Raw genomic sequence first — 22,956 nt, 5'->3', positions numbered from 1 at the left:
TACTAAGTCAGACTGGGCTACAAAAATAAGACCTTGTTTCAAAACAACAGGTGAGATGTATCATGCACCTATATGCATCTGTGCACATGCACACACAAGAAATGAAAATGTTAAAAAAAAATAAGTACTGGATCCTGTACCTTCTTGCTAATTTTCTGACAGTTCTCTTGAAAGACTGAATATTAGAATGGACATTCGAACATTTCTTCCTGCTCTATCTTCACCTATTATTGTTACCTGTTACTGTTGCCTATTACTGAATTATTTAGCTATTTTCACCCTATGTCCCATTTTTTTTAAATGTATGTCAAACTGGGCATGGCAGTACAGTGCCTATAATCCCAGTACTCAGAAGACAGGGCAGATGGAAATTTAAGAGTTTCTGGCCAGCCATCAAAAACATGTCTCATACCCTTGATGACACTGTAATTCCACAATTAGATGCTGGTTCTTTACTTTTTTTATCCTCAAATTCTGAACTTTGTGGAACAGACAATGTCTTTTTTTTTAAATATCACTGGAAGACCAGCACTTTAAACTACAAAGATAATAAATAAATCTGCTACATGAATCAAAGTGCCACAGAGGTTGTGACCATATAAAGAGCAGATTGCAAGCCAGGCATAATTCCTAATATATGATAAAAAAAAGATAAAAAGATAAAAAAAAAATATAAAACACATTATATACTTAAAACTTCAGAATTGTTTACAGTAGTGCTACTTTACCAATTATAAAACCAACAGAGGTCAAGAATATAGCACAGCTGGCAAATACTCCCTGATCAAACCAAGGTTCTAGTCTCAGATCCCTAAGCACTCATGAAAAGCTGGGCATGGTGGTAAGCAGCTAGCAGTAAGAGGTGGAACTCACTGGCTATCCGTCCTTAACAAATCAGTGATTTCCAGAATCAGGAAGAAACTCTGCTTCGAAAAACAAGGGAAAGTAAGACAGGATGGTCCATCAGCACTCAAGGAGACTGACTGCTGCCTGTGAATTCAAGGTCAGTCAGGTCATTAGCAAATTTCAGGCCAGCCACAGCTACAAAGTGATACCCTGTATCTCCAAAACAAGTAAACAAAACACTAAATAAGATAATAGAGATTTGGGAAGACTCCTAATGTAAACCTGTACCCTCTATACATCCGATCCGAACACCCCACACTAATAAAAACGAGTACAAATAAAATACACGAGCCAAAAATAAAAAGGGGGAGGATAGCAGACATTCCATTAGAATATTAACAGTCCACTGACTTGATTCTGTCACATAAAAATTGAAATGCATTAGCTTTTGCTCTTAATTAAAATATAACATGTAGGTGATCAGATAATCCAAGAATAAATTTACCAAGATTACATAATCTGGCAGAAAAAAACCAATGGGAATTGTGGTGAACAGGCAAGAAGAACATGACACCACAATCATCTGACCACCTCATCTCACACAAGCCATCCTAATTACCTCTGGAATGATGAAAAGTTTCCAGTACCCAGCTTGAGGCTGATGTATTTTTCTAGAGTGTAAAGGATTCTGGTAGCTGAGGAGCACAACACAGAGCTGGGTTACTACTAGTCTTAAGGAACAACAGCTTCTTTTATAATACAGCTTAGGATAGTTTTCAATAAATCTGGCATGCCTGCACATACATGAAGGTCAGAAAGTAACTTTAGGGAGTCATTTCTCTATTTTTATTATAGAATCCAGGGATGGAACTCAGGTTGAATCCTTGTGCAGTGGTATATGCCTTAAATCCTAGCACTTGGGAGGCAGAGGCAGGAGGACCTTTGTGAGCTTGAGGCCAGCTAGAGTTCCATAACAAAATTCTGTCTCCAAATAAAATAAAATTCAATCGATCAGACCTACACAACAAGCTTCCCCCCATACCCCGCCTGAACCCATTTGCCATCCCAGGGTTAATTTTTTTTTCTTAAAGCTTTTATTCCTTGCAACATGATTTACTTGAGGCACATTCCATTTTACCCAAATTCAATCTTCACAAAAGTATCGTGGAAAGTGTGGTATAGTACCACATGCTTATAGCTCAGCACTTGGGTACCTGAGTTTCAGGACAACCTTATGCATAGGAAGACCATTTCAATAAACCACCACACACAGTAAAACAAAAGAAGGAAAGACAAGAATCTGTTAAATGCAATCTTTTAAGGACCATTGGTGAATGGCACACAAAACTCATCAACAGACACCTAAGATGTATTAGTGACTGAACCAAAAGAAGAACAATGAAACTCCACTTCCAAACCAGTTATCACTACAATTATGCTTCTTTCATGCCACTGTTTTTATGAGTACTTTACCGAGTAAATGAAAATGTACCTGTATACTCAAAAACAAAACTTTTGAGAAACATGTTACAAAGAGGGACAATACTGTGACAAAGGAATACACTATGAAATAACTGGATAACCAGGAGGTGGTGGCACACACCTTTAATCCCAGCACTCAGGAGGATGAAATAGACCGATCTTTGTGTTCAATGCCAGCCTGCTCTGCTCTACAGTGAATTCTAGGACAGCCAGGGATACACATAGAAACCCTGTCTCGAAAAACCAAAAGAAATCAAAAACAAAAAACACCAGGAAAAAAAAAAAAACCCACATCATGCACTGCTGTGGTAGGTTTGTCATAGATATACTAATATTCATACTATTTTTGACAAAGGTCCAATTTACATTACAGTTCGTTTTGTTTTGATTCTGAAAAGCACATAATGACATACATTCATAACTGTGTAGTATGTTATCTTCCCCCCCCCCCAAAAAGCCAGAGAATGGTGTTCCAACAGTTCAGTATCTTTATAATAGGAATATGAACTCTCCTACCCTTACCAATTCCCAGTCTTTCTACCTTTTATAGAGAGATACCTTCTATGACCAGAAAGTCTTTTCTTCTTTTTAATTTATATATATCCAGCCCACTATCAAATCCTTCCTAAAATATTGTCAGAATATAGCAAGCTAATTGTTACGTGTTAATTCACATAACCTCTATCATCACCTCCCTGGCCCAAGTGACCATTTTCTCACTAGGGTACTCCAACAGTCCCCTAATCCTTATTCCCCTGTTCCTGACTATGGCAATCAAGCATTCCTTTCAAACTAAATTCAGTTCAAGTTTAAGTGCATATTTAAACTAGTTATGGTCCTGACCCCAGGTTGACTAAAACATCGGAAAACACAAATACTGAGACTACATGCAGGTTCCATCTCAGAGATTTTGGCACCTGCTGTTTCTTTTGTCAGAAACACTTTCCCTGTGTCTCCATGGTCAAATGCTAATCTTTTTTTGTTTGTTTGTTTTTCAAGACAGGGTTTCTTGGTAGCTTTGGAGCCTGTCCTGGAACTAGCTCTTGTAGACCAGGCTGGCCTCGAACTCAAAGATCCGCCTGCCTCTACCTCCCAAGAGCTGGGATTAAAGGTGTGCTCAACCACCGCCTGGCCAAATGCTTATCTTTATACAAACAGTATGTTCGTAGTTAGACTTGAACCATCCCATCCTACTTATCACTATATTGCCTATGGTTCTACCCTCTGGACAGCCCTCTTTTCTGCTTTATTTTTTCCCACAGTTTTTATCATAAGAGGTGACTATTAATTTGTTATCTTGACAAACCCTCCACAAGAAAATAGGATTTTCTGCAGCAAACAACTGTCTGGCCTTCAAAAATAAGCAGTCAGTAATTATTTGTTAAATTGACAATATAATGAATGATTAACAAATAATGATTCTTTAGGATGACATAACTGAAAAACTGGTAGAAACTGAAGCCAGAATCAAAGGCCCAGCCTTTGCTTATAGGCTTGAAATTCCTCTTTCAGAAATGTTCACAGCCTGAAAGGCTGGGTTTCTGTTCTTGGAAAATTCCCTTATCTATTTGTCAAGGCCCCAATATAGTAACTAAGTATATATATATATATATATATATATGTTTATCTTACAATTGATAATTATATATTTCATAAAAATACTTAAACAGGTATTCATACCATAAAATATAGCATTATTCATGTTTATAGCAAAAGTGCTATAACGTTAACTGGCTAAAAAATACTGTGTGTGGAAGGTCCCTATCTACCAGATTATTTAGAAATAATAATAAAAATCCTATCCTAATCAAGCAACTTTATCTCATGAAAACGAAAGGACTCACATTAAAAACAAGTGTCTCGAAAAACCAAAAAACAAAAAAAAAAAACAAAAAAAACCAAAAAACAAGTGTCTAGCTCAAATATACTTGTCTACAGGAGCACCAAGTGCCAATACCTTGATTAGGGTGAGAGGAGTGAGTGCCTCTCACTCAACTCTGTCAACTCTGCTCACAAGACAACTTCACGTCCTAAGTCTCTGGCTCCTAATTCAACAAAATCTACTCTCATGGTTGAGAATGAAAGAGGTAGTCCCTGATATCAAAAGTAACAGCCCTTCTTTATTTTACTTACATGAAGACTTACTATGTATTCCTGGTGGGCCTGGAATTTGTTATGTAGACCAGGCAAATGTTTAAGTATAGAAGCCTATTAAGGGGACATTTCTCATTCTAAACACCACACATTCCCCTGAACTCATGTATAGAGCTGAAGATGGATCCATGGCTGAGAGCACTGGCTGCACTGCCAAAGGACCTGGGTCTAATTGCCAGCACCTATATGGCAGCTAACAGTTTCAATAACTCCAGTTCCAGGAGTTCGAACATGGTCTTCTATATTTTGAAAATATTGCACACATGCTGCACAGACTTAAGTGCAAACAAAATGTACACATATAAAAGTAAGTAATTTTTAAAAACTGCTCATTTACAAAGAGAAATTATACAATTTTGCTAACAGTGATTTGCTACAAGATTACAATTTTCTTCACATCTGGCAGGATGTTTATGTGCATATGCTTATTTTCTGAGACAGTATGTCAAAACGTATATTCTTATGTTTATGTACACAAAGCCACAGACCAACTTAATGTCATTTCTCATGTGTGAATCACCTTGTTTGTTTTTGTTTTTTCCTGACAAAAATTTCTGTGTATCCATTCTTAGCTGTCCTGAAACTCATACATATAATAAAAAATAAATAAAAATTTTAAAAATATTGCTGAAGACATTAAGACAATCAAAAAATCAGAATTTAACTGGAGGTAATAGCAAAGTAAATGTTTTCCAGTCATCCAATGTGCATACAAGAACTATCAACTTATGTCAATAAAATAGAGGATTTACATAAAAGTTTTTTTCAAAGTACAGTGAGTCGGCATTCTGGAGCATAAGTTAACAGGAATTGGAAGCCAGGTATGATGCCAAATGTGGCTTAGGATTGTCAAAATACTTGAACAGCTATGACAAAGAAACTCAAACTAATTTTGGGCATGGTAACACAACACTGCGTAGATCCAGACAGGAGGATCATGAGTCTGAGGCCAGTCAGGACTATAGAGTAAGAGAATGTATGAAACAAAACAATTAAAGGTGTGCCTAGCTAAAAGGAGAGGGAATTTTAAGGAAATAGTCAACCATTCAATCTCAGTGCTCTGTATTGCTAAGAGTCACATACTTTTGTAGCTATCAGCTTATTAGCAGTTCCGATTTTGTTAAAGTTTTGTAAAAGCTATCTTTGGTCTGTAACAGCTGAAAACATTTGATTCTAAACATATTTAGGAAACAATTCAGGCACCTGTCCTCTTTACCTTTCAACTCCAAATTAATAAAACTCTCCTAGTGAGCAATGCCCCACCTCTTCCTCCAAATCTTTCTGAATGCTGGAATACTAAAACAAACTAACAAAAAACACCAGGGTGATGTGGCCTGAGCCTGTAATTCCAGTACTCTAGAAGTTAAGGCAGGAAAACCCTCAAGTTCCAAGTTAGCCTAGTCTATCTACATAGTGACTATGTTGAGAAGTATAGAAAGAAGGGGGGAGGAGACTAGAGAAAAGAGGAAAAAGGAGAGGAGAGGGAGGAAGATAGAGAAAGAAAGAACCATAGAAGAAGGTAGGGGGACAAAAGGACAGCTAAAGAGCTTTATCTTTTGTAGACAGAGTCTAAACTACTGAGTGAAGTAGTAATTTTTTTTTTTTTTTTTTGTAATTTGGGCTAATGCTTCCAACAACTGGGTCATGGACACACAGGGTTTTTTTTTGTTTTTCTTTTTTAAACATGGTTCTGTTTATGTGTTTTTATTTTCTACAACATCACATCAAAGGGAATGGCATAAACTGGCAAACAATAGCCAGTGAAAAACTTGATTTTATGGAAAGTTAAAAAGAAATATGACCAAGAATCCACAGGCATGACTGAGTCACAAAATAGAATGGAAGAACTGGAAAAGTCTCTCCTCTATCAATTATACAGTACCTACTTTTTTTGTACGGCTTTGTTTTTCCAAACATGGTTTTCTAGCTGACATCAAATCATAATTTTGTCCCCTTCTCTATTAACTAGGATTTCAAGTGCCCTAAAAGTAATTTAAAAGTTACTTTTAAACTGCACCACATTCTATGAGATGTATTACTCAATCAATGCTAAAAATTAAGAAGCTGGGCACTGGCTGGGCGGTGGTGGCGCACGGGCTGGGCGGTGGTGGCGCACGCCTTTAATCCCAGCACTCGGGAGGCAGAGGCAGGCGGATCTCTGAGTTCGAGGCCAGCCTGGTCTACAAGAGCTAGTTCCAGGACAGGCTCTAGAAACTACAGGGAAACCCTGTCTCGAAAAACCAAAAAAAAAAAAAAAAAAAAGAAGCTGGGCACTAAGATAGATGTGATGGCACATGTCTGTAATACCAGCAAAGTGAGAGATGGGGGCAGGAGGATCATGAGTTCAAAGCCGTCCTCAGCTACATGAGTTTGAGGACAGCTGACATTGTCTGGGGTACTGCCTAAATTAATAAAAAGTATCAAAAGAAAAAGCTATTATATGTCCTTTCTGGGCTATAACCAGATATGCTAGTCACATCGGTTACAACTGTATTCAAGAAAATAATCCACAGTAATCTTCATACAAACGATTTGAATTTTAAGATTAATTTTCTAACCTACACATTCCTTTTGTTAATTTTGATCAGATCTGGGGGATGAAATCTTTTTTCTTTTCCAAAGATTAATTTTTTTGGTCTGTAAGTGAGTGCGTGCATGTCTTACTCGCCCCCTCCACACCACGGGTCTTGTACCTATGAGAGACCAAACATATAAACAGTTGTGAGCTACCATGTGGGTGCTGAAAACCAAAACCCAGACTCTGCAAAACTGCAAGTACTTTTAATAGCTGAGCCATCTCTCCAGCCCTTGGAAACCAGTGTCTCAAACACTAGGGAAGAGCTTACATGAGCTCCCACAGTCCATAATCTAGATATCCTATACACAGAAGTATTAGCTTCTGCAAATTAGGCTGATGTGCCTTTCTTTAATTGAATGTGCTCTTTTTCTGAAAGCTGGTAAGGTTATTTTCACATTACTATGTAGCATAAATTTATATATACAGGCTCACTACTCTTGGTAGCAATAATTATTCTTGGTACCAGAAAAAATAACAAAGTGTCTTTCTCTCTTCTGCTAAAGTAAGTTATCTTCCCCTATAAACGTTTAGGACTGACATGATCTACAAAAAGGAACAATCTGACATTATCACCATCACATTTAAAAATTTTCCCCTGAAATGGCTATATGGTTAAGCTAGTAAAATCACTTGTTCTGCAAACCTGACAGTTCAACCTCCAGAATCAACATGAAGGTGGAAAAAAAGGAACTCACTTCACAAAGTTGTCATGAAAAAAAAAAAGTTTAAAAAAATTCTATTAGTGTTAGCAAATACGACAAATATTAAGTAGACTCCTTCAATTCTTCCTAGCCTTTCCCCATTGCCCACTACCCCAAAATTCTTCTGGTCATTTTTTGTTCTTTTTCAAGACAGAGTCTTCTGGACTCACTCTACAGACCAGGCTAACCTCAAACTCAGAGATCTGCCTGCCTCTGCTGAGATTGGAGGCGTGCACCACCACTGGCTGACTCTTCAGGAAATTTTAAAAGCAGTGTCTCACTATACATCAGGTTAGGCTCCAACTCAAAATTCTCTGTCTTAACAGGACTACACTGGCTTTCTTTGTACTCTACTCACTAAACTCCTTCCCTTCCTCCAATACCTTCAAATAGTTTAAAATTTTTAAAACTGTGGCCCTGGCTACCCTAGAACTTGCTCTGTAGACCAAAGTGGCCTAGAACTCATAGAGATCCACCTGCCTCTGCCTCCCCAGTGCTGGGATTTCAGGTATGTGCCACTGCCACCCAATTTTCATTAAAGTTCTTATATTATCTCATGTGGCATTTTCAGTGAAACCTTGTATCACAAATCATTACATATAGCTGGCACTAAATATTTATTGAAAAAAATTGGCCAGTTCACCCCTCCTTGATACAAAAATTATTATTACTAATCTCCTATGTGACTTAATCTGAATGTAGCTTTTACTTTTCCGTTTTAGAAAATTTTGATAAGAAACAACACATTCTATTATATATCCATAATCAGTTCCCATGTCTGTGTACAGCATCAGGCTGTAGTTTATGAGCAGTCCCATATACATACATCAGCAATGAACAGAAATACTCTGCATGAGAATATTATTTCCATATATGCAGAAAAACACTTGCTTTCAGATCTGTAAATCAAGAACACAACTAGTTATATAGAGTGATATCTATGTAGCAAAGGTTCCAAGTACTTTAAGTCATTAAGTCTGATACATACAAAGATGTACTATTCCTTTCTACTCTTTGATAGCAAGGACTGACACACCAGATGATCATAAAAGTAACTAATCAACACAGATACACATGCTAAATTGCTAGAAAGACAAAAAAAATAGACATGGAAGACAAACAAATTTTAGCTCTAATTAAGAATTCTGTGATAAAATTCATCAAACTTTAATTTCACCCAACTGACTGAATCAATCCTTCTGGGCATAATGGCAAATGTCTTTAATTCTAGCACTCAGGAGGCAGAGGCAGGCAGATCTCTATGAGTTCAGGGCTAGTTAGCTTGGTCTATAGACTTAGTTCCATGACAGTCAAGGCTAAACAGAGAAATCCTGTCTCAAAAAAAAAAAAAAAAAAAAAACAATCAAAAGAATCAATCAAAATCAAAACAAAACAAAGTAACAAAATATGAACAATAGCACACAATCACTACGAAGTATTATACTTATAGTAAGTCTTGAGTTTTCAATGAGAAACCAGTGCCATTTCATTAAAAAGAAAAGCAAACATGTAAAATTAAAAGTATTGTTTTACATTGTAATCTCAAAACAGAAAACAATAGCAAAGACAGTAAATGGTTACAGAGCAGTAAATGAAAACAACAGCCACAATAACATCAAGTCACACAGCCCAGCTTTTGTCCCATGACTCTTGCATCCAACGATTCAACAGCAGATATTCAGAAAAGACTCGGCGATCTTCCCTCAGTTTACTATTACTAGCTACTTAGTAGGCCTTTTTTATTTCTTAATAACCTATGTCTATTCCATGCCTAACTTAAAAGACATGACATTTTCTCTCACTCTTTTCCTGGTGACTGCTACAATTTTCACCTCACATCAGTATTTTATCTTAAACTCTTACATAACTTCCTACTTACATTGCATCAGGTATTATTTAGACATGACTTTTTTATTTTAATTACAGGATGGATATTTATACCTAAACATACATAAACCATGCCATTTATAAAAAGACAGACTTGAGCATCAGCAGATTTTGGGTGTGTAGGAGGGTGGTATCCTGGACCCAATGCTCTATGGACACCAAGTGTCAACTGCACCCCTCTTATTCAAACGGCTCTGCCACATTTTTGGAACTGATTTTCAAATGTACCCACAAGTGAAATGTATAAAGGCTTAATATGTTTTATACACCATGTGAAATGAAATACTTGTTCTCATTAAATTCTCCTTATTCCCAAGTTAAAGTTATTCATTTCATACTTTACAATAATTTACCCCTCACTGTTCACCAATTATTTCACCTACATTTCTACAGGTGTACACCCGAAACACACAATGAGTTGTTTACTGTTTACTACTGAATATGAGAACTATAGACAAATTCTGGCTTTGAAGCCAATACAAATCTGATTCTAGTTCTTGCTTTCAGCAAACTAATCAGCTGTGTAACCTTACTAAGTCACTTACTGATTCCAGTACATATTTTTCCCACTTTTGATCCCCAAAGGAATAAAAACGAATTCCACAAAGTTGTCCTCTGACCTCATACATACACCCCTTAAACCACTTAAAATTTAAAGCCATAATACCTGGGATAGGTACTATGAGTTTCCTTCCTTTAACCGTCCTGTAAACAACATTCCTTTGACTTTGCAAACTAACTCTCCAATGGAAAGAATTCTTAGAAAACATTATCCAAAGCACAATAAAAATGGACTCAAATTTTAAAAAGCATTCAAGTAAAAACTTCCCATTAGTAACTTAAGAAAATAAGCTTAAGCAAGAAAGGTAAAGTCTTGAATGAACACACACACCATACAAAGAGTCTGTAATACACTTTAAGAATAACATAAAAATCATCATTTCTCCTTCATTTTGAGATGGGTCGAGGCATAAAATAGCTCTGATACAACCATCTCAAATTTTAAAACACACACCTCCACAGTTAGATTAACATTTATTTCTACTCTGGAAAACTCGCAGAAAAAAATTATCTTTAATACACATACAGAAAACTCAAAGTAGATCACAGATCCATATAAATAACAATTATTGAAGCACAAACTTCCTGAAAGAAAGCATGAAGCAAAAATTCCTCAGAATCTTAGATTAGGCAAAAATTTCTTATACGATGACACAAAAGACAAAGGAAGGTCAAAGAATAACAGATGAGCCACAGGATGGTATTGCTAAACAATGAGCAGGTATTATGAGATATGTGGGTAGGCAATTTTCTCTTGGCATAAATATCCAAATCTGTACTTACACAAACCTAGATATCATAAGAAAATCAATCACTCAATGTGGTCTTTTGAGGCAATCCAAAGGCTCGGTACACATAAGATGTACTAGGATTCAACCAATATAACACCACATACTATGTTGCAGCAAATTATAATAAGTAAGAAAACACTAACAATAAATAGTACCAGAGCCAGTAAAATGGATCAGCAGTAAGACTTCCTTTTCTGAGCAAATCCAGCAAACACAGCACATATGTTCACATACAGCATGTGCACACAAACAATAAAATAAAAATGGTTAATGATCTGAAAAGACATGTCTCTGCAAGCATACAAATAACAAAAAAATACTTATTAAAAAGATTATCAACATCATTCTTCATTAGAAAATCTAAAACCCAAGCTAGCCACTGCCTACCCACTAGCATGACAAACAGCAAATAAACACTGGAAAGGCATGTGCAGAGCTGGAATCCTAATTCATAGCAAATCAGATTATAAAATGATAGAAAAACAGGCAGCTTCTAAAAGTTGAGCGGAAGTTACTGTATGACTCAGTAATTGCACCTCTAGGTACATGAAAGTACATGTTTATACAAAGAAACTTGTACATGAATCTTCATAGCAAAACTGTAGAGTCAAAAAGTGGAAAATACCCAAAGCACATCAAAAGATGAACAAAATGTCTCAGGCCCACACACCGGAATACTATTGGATCAAACATCAATCTGAGAATGCAGCTAAGTGATGTGTGTATGCGAGCTAAGACCCTTGCTATACTGGGGTAAGAAACGGGGATGTTATGATCAAAATCACTTCCTGACCCTTTTTCAGACAGATCAGTATTCTCATAGCTAATTAAAATTTAGATGAAGTAGTCAACTTTCTTTAGTTTATCAAGCAAAACCTCCCCACTTCTAACTTCTCATAAAGATGAACCGCCAATTAAACGGAGGCAGAAGAACCTCAATTTTGTAATCTGCCTGCGCTGTAGCTAAAGACCCAGCTCAAATACAAGCGAACAACAAAATAAAACAAACCAACTACAAATACATTATTAAAAGTCTACGGAGTTTACAGATAGATAATATATGTTTCCAATAAACTGAAGATACTGGCCCCTCCTCCAGCAGTCATCAACAGTTAATAATAGTTCTTGATGGAGGATTAGGCCCTTATTTATGCCTGGTGTCTAAGCAAGTCAGAGGAAGATGTTGGATTTCCTGAAACTAGAGTTACTGATGGTTGTTACTGGTAACTGAACCCAGGTCCTCTTCAAGAGTAGAATGTGCTGTTAACTGTAGAACCATCTCTCCAACACCACAATTTTTTTTTTACACAACCAATTTGTTAATGCAGAATCTGGAAATGATAGTCAATTACTCAAATTTTTCATCTAGAGTTCTGAAAGGGGTTCTGAGAAGATACTTACAAAGAAAGTATGAGGATCTCAGTCAGAACCCTCAGCACATGTCAAAATCTACGCCTCGAACTCACAGGAATCTGCCTGCCTCTGCTTCCCAAGTGCTGGGATTAGGGACGTGCCAACCACCACCCAGTTCATGCACACTTTCTTAAATAACTTCCTAAGGAATGTTTTTGTGTTGTTAAAACAAAAATTTCCTTTTCTTAGGAGTTAATAAGTAGTTATTGTTTAGCTCTTGATTTTCATCTGCACAATAATTTTATACAATTCTTAACAAACACACAATGTAGGTAGGCAAAGTTCCAGGGGATCAAAGTCAGCCTGGTCTAAATACAGTTCCAGGGCTACATAGAGATCCTATGGGGGAAAAATTATGCAGGATCAAGTTAAACCAGCTTATCAACTTTAGAAATCCTTTCTGTTATGAGCCAGGTATCAAACAAGACATTCCAGATAGCACACAACTGTAATCTCAGCAGTCGAGAGAGGCCAAAGCAGAAGTGTGAATTCAAGATCATTGTGACTATCACAGTGAGTCCAGCAATCAAAACGGAAACCAGCAATCAAAAAGTTCCACCTTCATCTGAAATGTGTCTAAGAAAAAACAATCTCTAAGTGAAACAAACAAAAGATGCTCCAGCCGGGCGGTGGTGGCACACGCCTTTAGTACCAGCACTCGGGAGGCAGAGGCAGGCGGATCTGAGTTCGAGGCCAGCCTGGTCTACAAGAGCTAGTTCCAGGACAGGCTCTAGAAACTACAGGGAAACCCTGTCTCGAAAAACCATAAAAAAAAAAAAAAAAAAAAAAAAGATGCTCCATCACATTAATTTCTCCCTTTTTATTTATTCCTCTGTTCCCTATTTGAGAAACCTAATAAGATGTTAACATACAAAGAGTTTCCACAAAACATCTCAGAATGCACTCATTATTGTGGAGACTTGACTGTGAAAAGCACCAGGATAAATGCTTCATTACCCACAGGATTCTGAGACTTTCTCCATAGCAAACATGAACAAGCTTTTTATTTTCATAACCATTTTATCCTCTTTAAACACCACAGGAAACAAGGTAAGCTGTCAAACCACATATCATGTCTATTTTGCATGGGGAAAATATTTTTAATTAAAAAGTATGGTATTGACAGGAATAGTGCTTTAAATCCAGCACTGGGAGGCAGTGGGAGCTGTCAGTTGGAGGCCAACCTTCTACATAGCGAGTTCAAGTACAGCCAAAGCTATGTAGAGACCGGTCTCAAATAAAATAAAATAAAAAATGTAGTATGGCTTAGTCTAGCTCATAAAGTTACTAACTGTCCAAGCTGTTACCCAAGGTTCTTTTCTCTCCATTGATCAAGACAAAGCAGAAAAATATTCACAGAAATTTTTTTATAATATTTTACCTTTTATGATTATGTAAATAATATACCTATTCAGCTTCTAAATATATATGGAATATTGGAAGAATATTTATATGGAAAAATTGCATGTAATAAATATATGGAGGAAGTATTACATTACTGTGTTCCAATAAAGATCTATTTACCATTTAACTTTCAGAATATAAACTTAGAAACAAAGGAGATCGATTTCTATTTTGTCAACATAGTCTTCTGTGTTCAGCATTATGAATGCAAAAATAGGAGGGTCCCATAGACCCTCACCATAGAAATTCAAGTGCAATATAAATATAAGCCCTTTCGTGTTTGGGTAATAGAACACAGTGAGTGCTATGCTGCCAGATGTATCTAAAAAGATGATCATTAAGTATTATCCCTAAATTATCTCAAATATAAAAGTAACATTTAATTCTAATCAATGATGTCCCCACCAAATTAAAACATCAAGGGTATTAGAGCCACACAGGACTCTTTGACTATCTACCACCCATTCAACATAGTTTTCCAAGAAATGGTTTGTTTTATTTATTTATTTATTTTGTTTTGTTTTTTGAGACATGGTTTCACTGTGTAGCTCTGGTTGTCCTGGAACTCACAGAGATCTGATCGCCTCTGCCTCCCCAGTGCTGGGATTAAAGTCATACGTCACGACTGGCCAGCTGAAAGTAGAATTTCTAATCAGAGTAAGAGTAACCTTACTCAATATAATCTTTATGGCTAACTTGTTATTCATAGAGTATAACAAAATTTAAGTTAAAATCTTGCTTCAAAGTCATAGAAAAAACCTAAGATCTAAAGCTAAAAGCTAAAAGTCAAAGTCACCATTCTTCAACATAAAGATCTTCACACCGGATGCCATCCTTTAGTTTTCTTTCTCAGACATAAACATCTTTTTTGGGGGGCAACTTTTCCAATTTCCATCAGAATCCTGTCAGTTTCCTAAAACCAAAATCCATGCAACGTCATCAAGTTTCTAGTGTGTTTAATCAAGGAGAGATATTACATTGGAAGTCAAGACCTCTATTACAGTAATGACTTAACTTTAATAATCTTTAACAAGGAAGTTATCTGACATGTCTCTTTTTCTTATTTGTAAATCACAAATTTGTGCTTGTCCACAATCTTATCTCTAAGATCCTTCAGGACATTATACCCAGACCATTCTTTCTTCTAATTCTATGTCTGTCGCTCTCATTCAAGGTCTTATCTGAAGCAAGGCTATAGCAATGACCCCTCTGTCTTACACTACATTTAGTTTTATACTACCAGAGAGTCACCAATTGATCCAACTAACTTTACTATCTTTTAAAAATAAAATACACATAGGTAAAACTTTACATATTTAATACCATCTATTATCCATGCAAAAATTAAGTTTGACATTTCTAGACTAATATGGCTATTGATTTCTGTACAATGCCAAAACCACAGATAGCTTTTTACTGATAACCAATACAACAGTCTCACTCTGAGTTCCCTCATCCTTAGAACTGATCCATTTTATCTTTTATTGAAACTATGCAATATCCTTGACCCAAAGTCAATTTGTGTTTCTGTTCCAATCTTTTTCATCTCAGTCCAAAGTAAATCACTCCTCCCCCTCCAAGGGCCCAGTATTATTGCCCATAATATGTAAATTCCTACTAGAGGTTGTGGTACACACACTTTTAATCCCAGCATTCAGGAGGAAATGGCAGGTGGATCTCTGTTGGTTCAAGGTTAACCTGGTCTACAGACAGAGTTCCAAGAGAGCCAGAACAAAATAGAGATCCTGCCTCAAAACAAAACAAAAAAATCCAACAACTAATACTTTATAAATGCCCATGATATATACCTGGTACTAGGCATACAATGTCTAACAAATGCTTCCTTTTTTACTACCATGATGGAGATGATAAAAATTAATAAGCCCAATACTCTTTGAAGACAAGAACCAAACTTTCCATTCTCATGTGTCATCATTCCTTACTTCCAAAGTGTTTCCTTGCCCTTTTGAGGCAAAATTAATATGGATATTTAATCCAGAAAAGCTAGTCTCCAAATAATAAGAATCCATTGAAAGTTATTATTATTATTCTTTGCTTGGAGAATTCTTAACTTTTCTAGAATAGACATTGTGACTAACTTCAGGATGACATATTTGTAATAACTATTAAGGTAACTCCTCTGAACAAAGAGATGGGATAAAGCTGATGCATCATATTGAAAGCCACCATCCTGTAAGGAATGTGGAAGCAGTTCCAGGCGATACCCTTCCATAAAGTTCATCAGTCAATCTTATTCATTGATTAGATTAGAGATATTTGCTATTGGTGGTATAATAATAGGACTTGTAGGGTAAGGGTAAGGAAGGAGGATCAGGAGTTCAAGATCATCCTTAGCAACATAGTTTACTTGAAGGTTAGTCTCAAATTTTTAAAGAAAGAAATTAGAGCTGGGTGTAGTGGCAGACAAATTTAATCCAAGCACTGGAAGGGAGAAGTAGGGAGACCTCTGGGAGTTTGAGGCAGGCTGATCTACATAGCAAATTCCACACCAACCAGAGCTAACTGACGCCATCTCAAAAAAAAAATAATTTAAGACATTTGATGAACTAATACTCTAGCACTGTGTATTTAGAGCAAACCACGGAAACATATTTTTAAACACTGTTTTAGACATTTATGGAAATAACTCATATTTAACACAATATAAAACTATAGAGGGGGAAGAGAGAGCGAGATAGCACGCGTGCACACAAGCAAGTGCACACATACAAGCGAGCGTTCAGTGGTTAAAAGTATGTGCTGCTCTTCCAGAGGACCCAGGTTTAATTCCCAGTACCTACAGGGCAGTTTACAACTAGGAAACCAGACACCCTCTGGTATCTGAACTCCGCAGGTTCATGTGTGATATAGACATACAACTATATGTATGGCAGACATATGTACAAAAAAATACTCATTGATATAAAATATTTAAAAAACATAAAAACTATAGTAACAGATGAGGTGGCACATGTGTTTAATCCCCATACCAGGACAGACAACTACAGAGACACTGTCTCAAAAAACAAAACAAAATGCAAAAATCATACATATAATATACACAAACACAATTTATCACTGGGACTACACATTTACCTAAAAAATTTCTAAGTCACATTGTATCTCAACTCTAGAATGAATGCAGGACCTACTTCATGACAGGTTATCATTTACAATAAAATCTTAAGTATTCTCAACATGGAGAACAATCAACTATACTGAGCAAATTTTCTACTTACCCTTAACAAGCCAAATTACTCCTGTGAATGTTTGACAGTATTTGCATATGAATTTCATATACACATGGTCAGAAACAAATGAATGTTAAGCAAGTTTCATTCTGTTTTCGTCTTACATAGGCCTGTCCTCCCAGTCTTCTGAGTAAGGATCTTGCAAAATCCACTATGGACAGGGTATGCCGAAAGAATACTTGGAAAAGAAAAATCTCCTGGGAGAGTGCCAGTTTAAAAAGAATACTATTTTCATCCAACTAGACATTTATATAATAAACCCTGGACTGGGAGGAAGCTAAGCTTTTTTACCCCAGACTAAAACTTCTAAAAGGCAAATAAGTCAATGAAGGAGTAAACTATGCTTACTTCATGCATCTGAAAAGCAGATATGAAGTTGTGTTGATATGGACAGATCAGATGACTTTACATATCTTATTTGTTCTACATATATCAATTTTACAATGTCACAGCTTTACTTTTATTTCTATGACATTTTTCAGTAACAGGGAATCAAACCTAAGGGCCTTAGGCTTCTAACACTTATTCATTCATTCATTCATTTTTGCTTGCAAGACAGGGTTTTACTGTGTTAACAACCTTGGTTGTCCTGGAACTTGCTCAAATTCACAGATCAACCTGCCTCTGCCTCCTGGGATGAAAAGTGTATGCTACCACCAGCAAGGGCCTTAGATTTCTTTTAAAAAGTAACCATTTTGCAAGGGGGGGGCCTCAGGACTTGGGGAGCACACTACTGTTTAAAGTGATGGCAGGTCTGGGGTTGGCAGCCCAAGCTTTTGATGCCAGCAGGGCTACATAAACAAAAAACAACAAAAGGCGGAGGGAAGCAAGACAGAGATAGCTCAGCCATTAAAGAATGATCACTGCTGCCTGCACATCAGGCTGCTCATAACTTCCTATAACTCCAGATCCTGGGGATCCAATAACCTAATCTATTCTCTGCAGGAACTGTATGTACCATGTGTACATGCCCACACACATCCAGAGTTTTATTATAGGAACTTACCAATAAATACAAGACAGAAAGGAAATTGTTTTATCATTTTGTTTTTGGGGGAAGGGAGTGATTAAATGATAGTTTTCATTAGGGAGATTATTTTATCAAATATTATCATTCCAACAAGCAGCTTTACTAAGTGAAAATGATTTTCATCTGGAACAAGATCTTTGTCTTTATTCTTACTGTACCCCACCCTTCTCTTCCACTCAAAACAGTATAATCTTACAAAGCGGTATTTTTCATTTCTGCAGGTGAACACACACCTACACTAAACAGTTACTGTAAGCACAGATACAGAGCACCAGGCTGGCTGCCTCTTGAGAGAAACAAGAGGCCTACTCCAGCTCTGCCACTGACTCCGAGGCTCAGGCTGACTCCCTATTAAAATGTAAGTGTTGAGAGTTAAGTAAGCAGTCCCCTCAACACACACAACAAAATGCAAGAATATCTCTGCTGGAACAGTGCAGAAAGCCTTTCCCAGGCAGGGAGGTCTGACCCAATAATTACAAAACAAGTTAACAATAATGAAAAAGGTGCAATCTCTAAGTGTTAAGTAAGGAACTCAAGCCTAGAAAGACAGAATTAATTCTCAAGAGCAGTTGAGAATTCTTTTTACTACGCTATGCACTCTTGAGGAATAATTTCGCAAATTCTAAGAAAATAAACTCTACTTCATCAATCTGATTTTCTGATGCTTGCAAAACAAGCTAACAAAAATAAAGCATCAGATGTTGACAATAAACCTAACTTTGGCACTGAAATGACAGAAATGCAAACTAAGCAATGAAAACCAATCAGGATACTCTTCAGTATTCCTCCATACCTTTCAAGCTCTTGTAGTAACTAGATTTGCAAGAAAAAGCTTTCTTTCTTGAGATAGGGTCTCTCTACATCAATGGTCCTCAACCTATGGGTCCTGACCCCTCTGGGGTCACGCTATCCTTTCCACAGGAGTTGCCTAAGACCACTGTAAAACAAAGATATATTACAATTCATAAGAGCAGCTACGTTTGCAGCAGTTGACACCCCAAATTCTGACTTTACTTTCTTCAAAATCCCACAAGCATTAAGAAATTTTCCCTATTTACTATTAAGAAATAAAAAGGTAGTTCCACTGCACCCAAAAATATCCAAAATTCAAGAAAGTCCTTCACTACCATTGATTTACACACCAGCAAGTTTATTTGGAGGAAATTGATTTGAAATAGGCTTTAGAAGGCTACTACACAAATAGAATACAGGTTAGCATAAAATTAAGCCGAAGACAAAGCATGAAACAAGACAACTATGAACCCAGGAAAGAAGTTTTTTTTTTTTTTTTTTTTTTTTGGGGGGGGTTTTCGAGACAGGGTTTCCCTGTAGTTTCTAGAGCCTGTCCTGGAACTAGCTCTTGTAGACCAGGCTGGCCTCGAACTCAGAGATCCGCCTGCCTCTGCCTCCCGAGTGCTGGGATTAAAGGCGTGCGCCACCACCGCCCGGCAGGAAAGAAGTTTTTGAAAGGCTACTCATTCCTTTGGGCTGGGGAAGTAGTTCAGTTGGTAGTGTGTACTTATCCCTAATGCGCAAAGTCCTGTTTGCTCTCAGAAACTTATAAAGCACAGTAGCAATCACATGTTATCTCAGCACTCAGGGTAGAAGGAGGAGGACCCTATCTCCCCAGCCCTGCAAAAAGTATAATCCCTCGTCAGGCGGCAGTGGAGCACACCTTTAACCCCAGCACTCAGGAGGCAGAGGCAGGTGGATCTCTGTGAGTTCGAGGCCAGCCTGGTCTACAAGAGGTAGTTCCAGGACAGGTTCCAAAGCTACAGAGAAACCCTGTCTCGAAACAAACAAACAAACAAACAAAACAAAAAAAAATTGGGCTGGAGAGATGGCTCAGCGGTTAAGAGCACTGGCTCTTCCAGAGGTCCTGAGTTGAGTTTAATTCCCAGCAACCACATGGTGGCTCACAACCACCTGTAATGAGATCTGGTGCCCTCTTCTGGCCTGCAGACATACAGAACACTGTATACATAAGCAATAAATAAATCTTTTTTTTAAAAAAAAGGTATAAATAATCCTTGCCAGGTAGTTAGTGTACTCCTTTAATCCCAGCACTAAGGAGTAAGAGGCAAGCAGATCTGAGTTTGAGGTCAGCCTGGTCTACAGAGCTAGTTCCAGGACAGTCAACTAGATTATCCTACAGATTAAGCTCTCTTTGGGTAATTCATGTCTCTGTTGTTTGAATATTGTTAATTTGGTTTATGTGGGAATGACAAGTGCTTGGGATTGAAACCAGTGCCTTTGTGCATGCTACAAAAGTGTTTAATCACTAAATTATACTTTCAGCCTTCTGAATCAGATTTCACACTGGATTAAAACACTCTAAGAATTACAAAGACACAAAAATGCTTTCAATGTATTGAACACAGTAAGCATACAGATTAAAATGCATATTTTAAAATTTTGAAAACATGACAGAGTTTATGTAGCCCTTGGCTAGGTGGAACTAACTAGACTAGAATAGGCTGGCCCTGTTTTATTAAATAAAGCAAGCTCACACGATTTACCATGTTTTAATTGCAGTGACTACTTTATCTTTTAAAAAATGTTGGAAGGTAGGCATGGACCCTCAAAGTTTCCTGTCAGATACACAATATTATCCATGTGGATAATACAAACAATAAAAGTTACACAGCTGTGTCAATAATCAAACTCTCCAATGAAAATGAATCACCTTTTTATTAGCATCAAGGAGAAACTATTTTTAAACATCTCTATATATCCAGCCTTGTCTAGTAAAGCAGACTGCACATCTCTAGCAAAAGAGGTACATCTACTTTCAAATATACAGTCAATCTTTCCCAAGTCTTTGTCTCTGTTCTCACAAATCTAACACACAAATAGTAAAGGCAGACTAAGTGTGGGGGTGCTCACCTTTAATACCAGCATTCGGGAGGCAGAGGCAGGCAGATGAGTTCAAGGCCAGCCTGTTCTACAAAACCAGTTACAGGATACCCAGAGCTTTTAAACGTAAAAAACAAAAAATCTGTCTCAAAGGCCAAAAAATAAAAAAGTAAAGGTAGATTAATTCACCTTCAAATAAGTTTCCTCAAGTATATGAATGTAGGACCAAAAAAAAAAAAAAAAAAAAAGAGCTGGGTGGTGTGGGTGGTGATGGCACATGCCTTTAATCCCAAGCACTTAGGAAGCAAAAGCAGGCAGATATCTGAGTTCAAGGCCAGCAGAGTAAATTCCAGGACATCCAGGGCTACAAAACACAAAATACATAATTAACTTTGCTGAATCAAAACAAAAAACAAACAAACAAAACCAACCAACAAAAAAATTATCTAGCTAAGTATGGAGGTATACATCTTTAATCCTCAGAAAACTAAAGCAGGATGATTTTTAATAAAGGCCAACCTAAACTGCATATTACAATTGATTTCACAAAACAAAAACAAGAGCTAAGAGTCAATTCAGTGGTTAAGAGTACTTGCTGTTCTTGCAAAAAACCAAGGTTTGTTTCCCAGTACACATACAGCAATTCCTAACAGTCTGTAACTCCGATTCCAGGGAATTCCACATATCATCTTGTGACCTCCAAAGGCACCAGACACATACATGGTTCACATACAATTTGGGGATATGGGGTTGAGATAGGTTTCTCTGTGTAGCCTTGGCTGTCCTGGAATTTACTCTGCTAGCCTTGAACTCAGATATTAAGAACTCAAATTAAGACAAAACAAAAATTAAATCTTATACACACACACACTTGTGTACGCATACACCATGTTTAAAGAACAGAATCAAGAAGTAAAAAGTGGATTACATAAAAGGGCAATGTTTAAAATATTCTGAAGCATTTTCTAGTTAGTTAGGCCTTAGAATATGATACTGTGAACTACATATTGGTCTTTTGTCTCCTGGAACCAAACTACTAGAAAGAATCCCTGGGCTCTCCAAAGTGATAATCTTTTTCAATGGTTGAACTGATAGCTGGCATCCAGAAGTAACTTGAAGATGGGAGCTAGTCACCAGAAAGACAAAGGTGGGCTTAGACCACTGAAATTTTTAGTCCTACCCACCAAACAGAAGTAAAAGGGAATAAAGATCATCACCAATGACAATTTAGGTAATTATAATTTCAGATCTATCTAGCCAAACTTTCCAATAAAAATCAAAAAGGACAGAATCTAGAACGTCAAGATGGTTGCACACATTAAGTTTCTAGAGAATAGAATGTCCAGTAAAGGCACTAAATCTCTGCACCTCCCTTCCTCACATCTCACCCATATGCATGTATTCACCTGTTTTCTTTGTAATATCAACAACAAAAATGACAAATATTAAGACAGTGTTTCTTTCTGCGTATTGAGTTGTTCAAGCAAATCAATCAAATATGAGAACCAAATTTTAATATTAATTTATAGCCAAGTAGTCAGAAGCACAGATAAAACAATTGGTTTTCTGAAGTAGTACTGGAGGCAATCTGGAAGACTATATCCTGCTACTGTGAGATCTGGCACAATCACCTCTAGAAATATCAGAATTAAAATTAAATTACAAGACAACCAGCTGCTATCCACTACAAGTGACTACTTCCTTGTTGAGAGGGGGAAATCAAACTATTCATGGATGCCTTCTCTAGGTTGACTGTTAAAGACAGCTGAAAGCAGAGGGGAAACAAGTTTGCTTTTCCAACACAAAGAAAATCTCGTAAAATAGCAGACCAGGTAGGGAAGTTGAAAGTGCAATGGAAAGCACTGTTAAATTTCAACCAAGTTAACTAAATAATCATCACTTGTCCCAACTTCCTAGAAGCAACAAAATGTCAAGTTACACATTAAGGCTTAAACCATTCTATAGTTACAAAAAAATCTACTCAGTTATGTTTTCTAGTTTC

The 22,956-nt window shown here is 36.9% G+C and overlaps 1 protein-coding gene across 7 annotated transcripts in view; it reads right to left on the bottom strand.

The window, feature by feature from the left end:
* Kansl1 (KAT8 regulatory NSL complex subunit 1) overlaps positions 1 to 22,956 on the bottom strand; it is a 120,007-nt gene that overhangs the window by 48,599 nt on the left and 48,452 nt on the right. The window lies entirely within an intron of this gene.

Source organism: Arvicola amphibius, chromosome 4 (assembly GCF_903992535.2).
Source record: "Arvicola amphibius chromosome 4, mArvAmp1.2, whole genome shotgun sequence".
Taxonomy (NCBI): Eukaryota; Metazoa; Chordata; class Mammalia; order Rodentia; family Cricetidae; genus Arvicola; species Arvicola amphibius.
The sequence above is the reverse complement of the archived record's forward strand: the minus strand, read 5'-3'. Positions and strand labels throughout refer to the sequence as shown.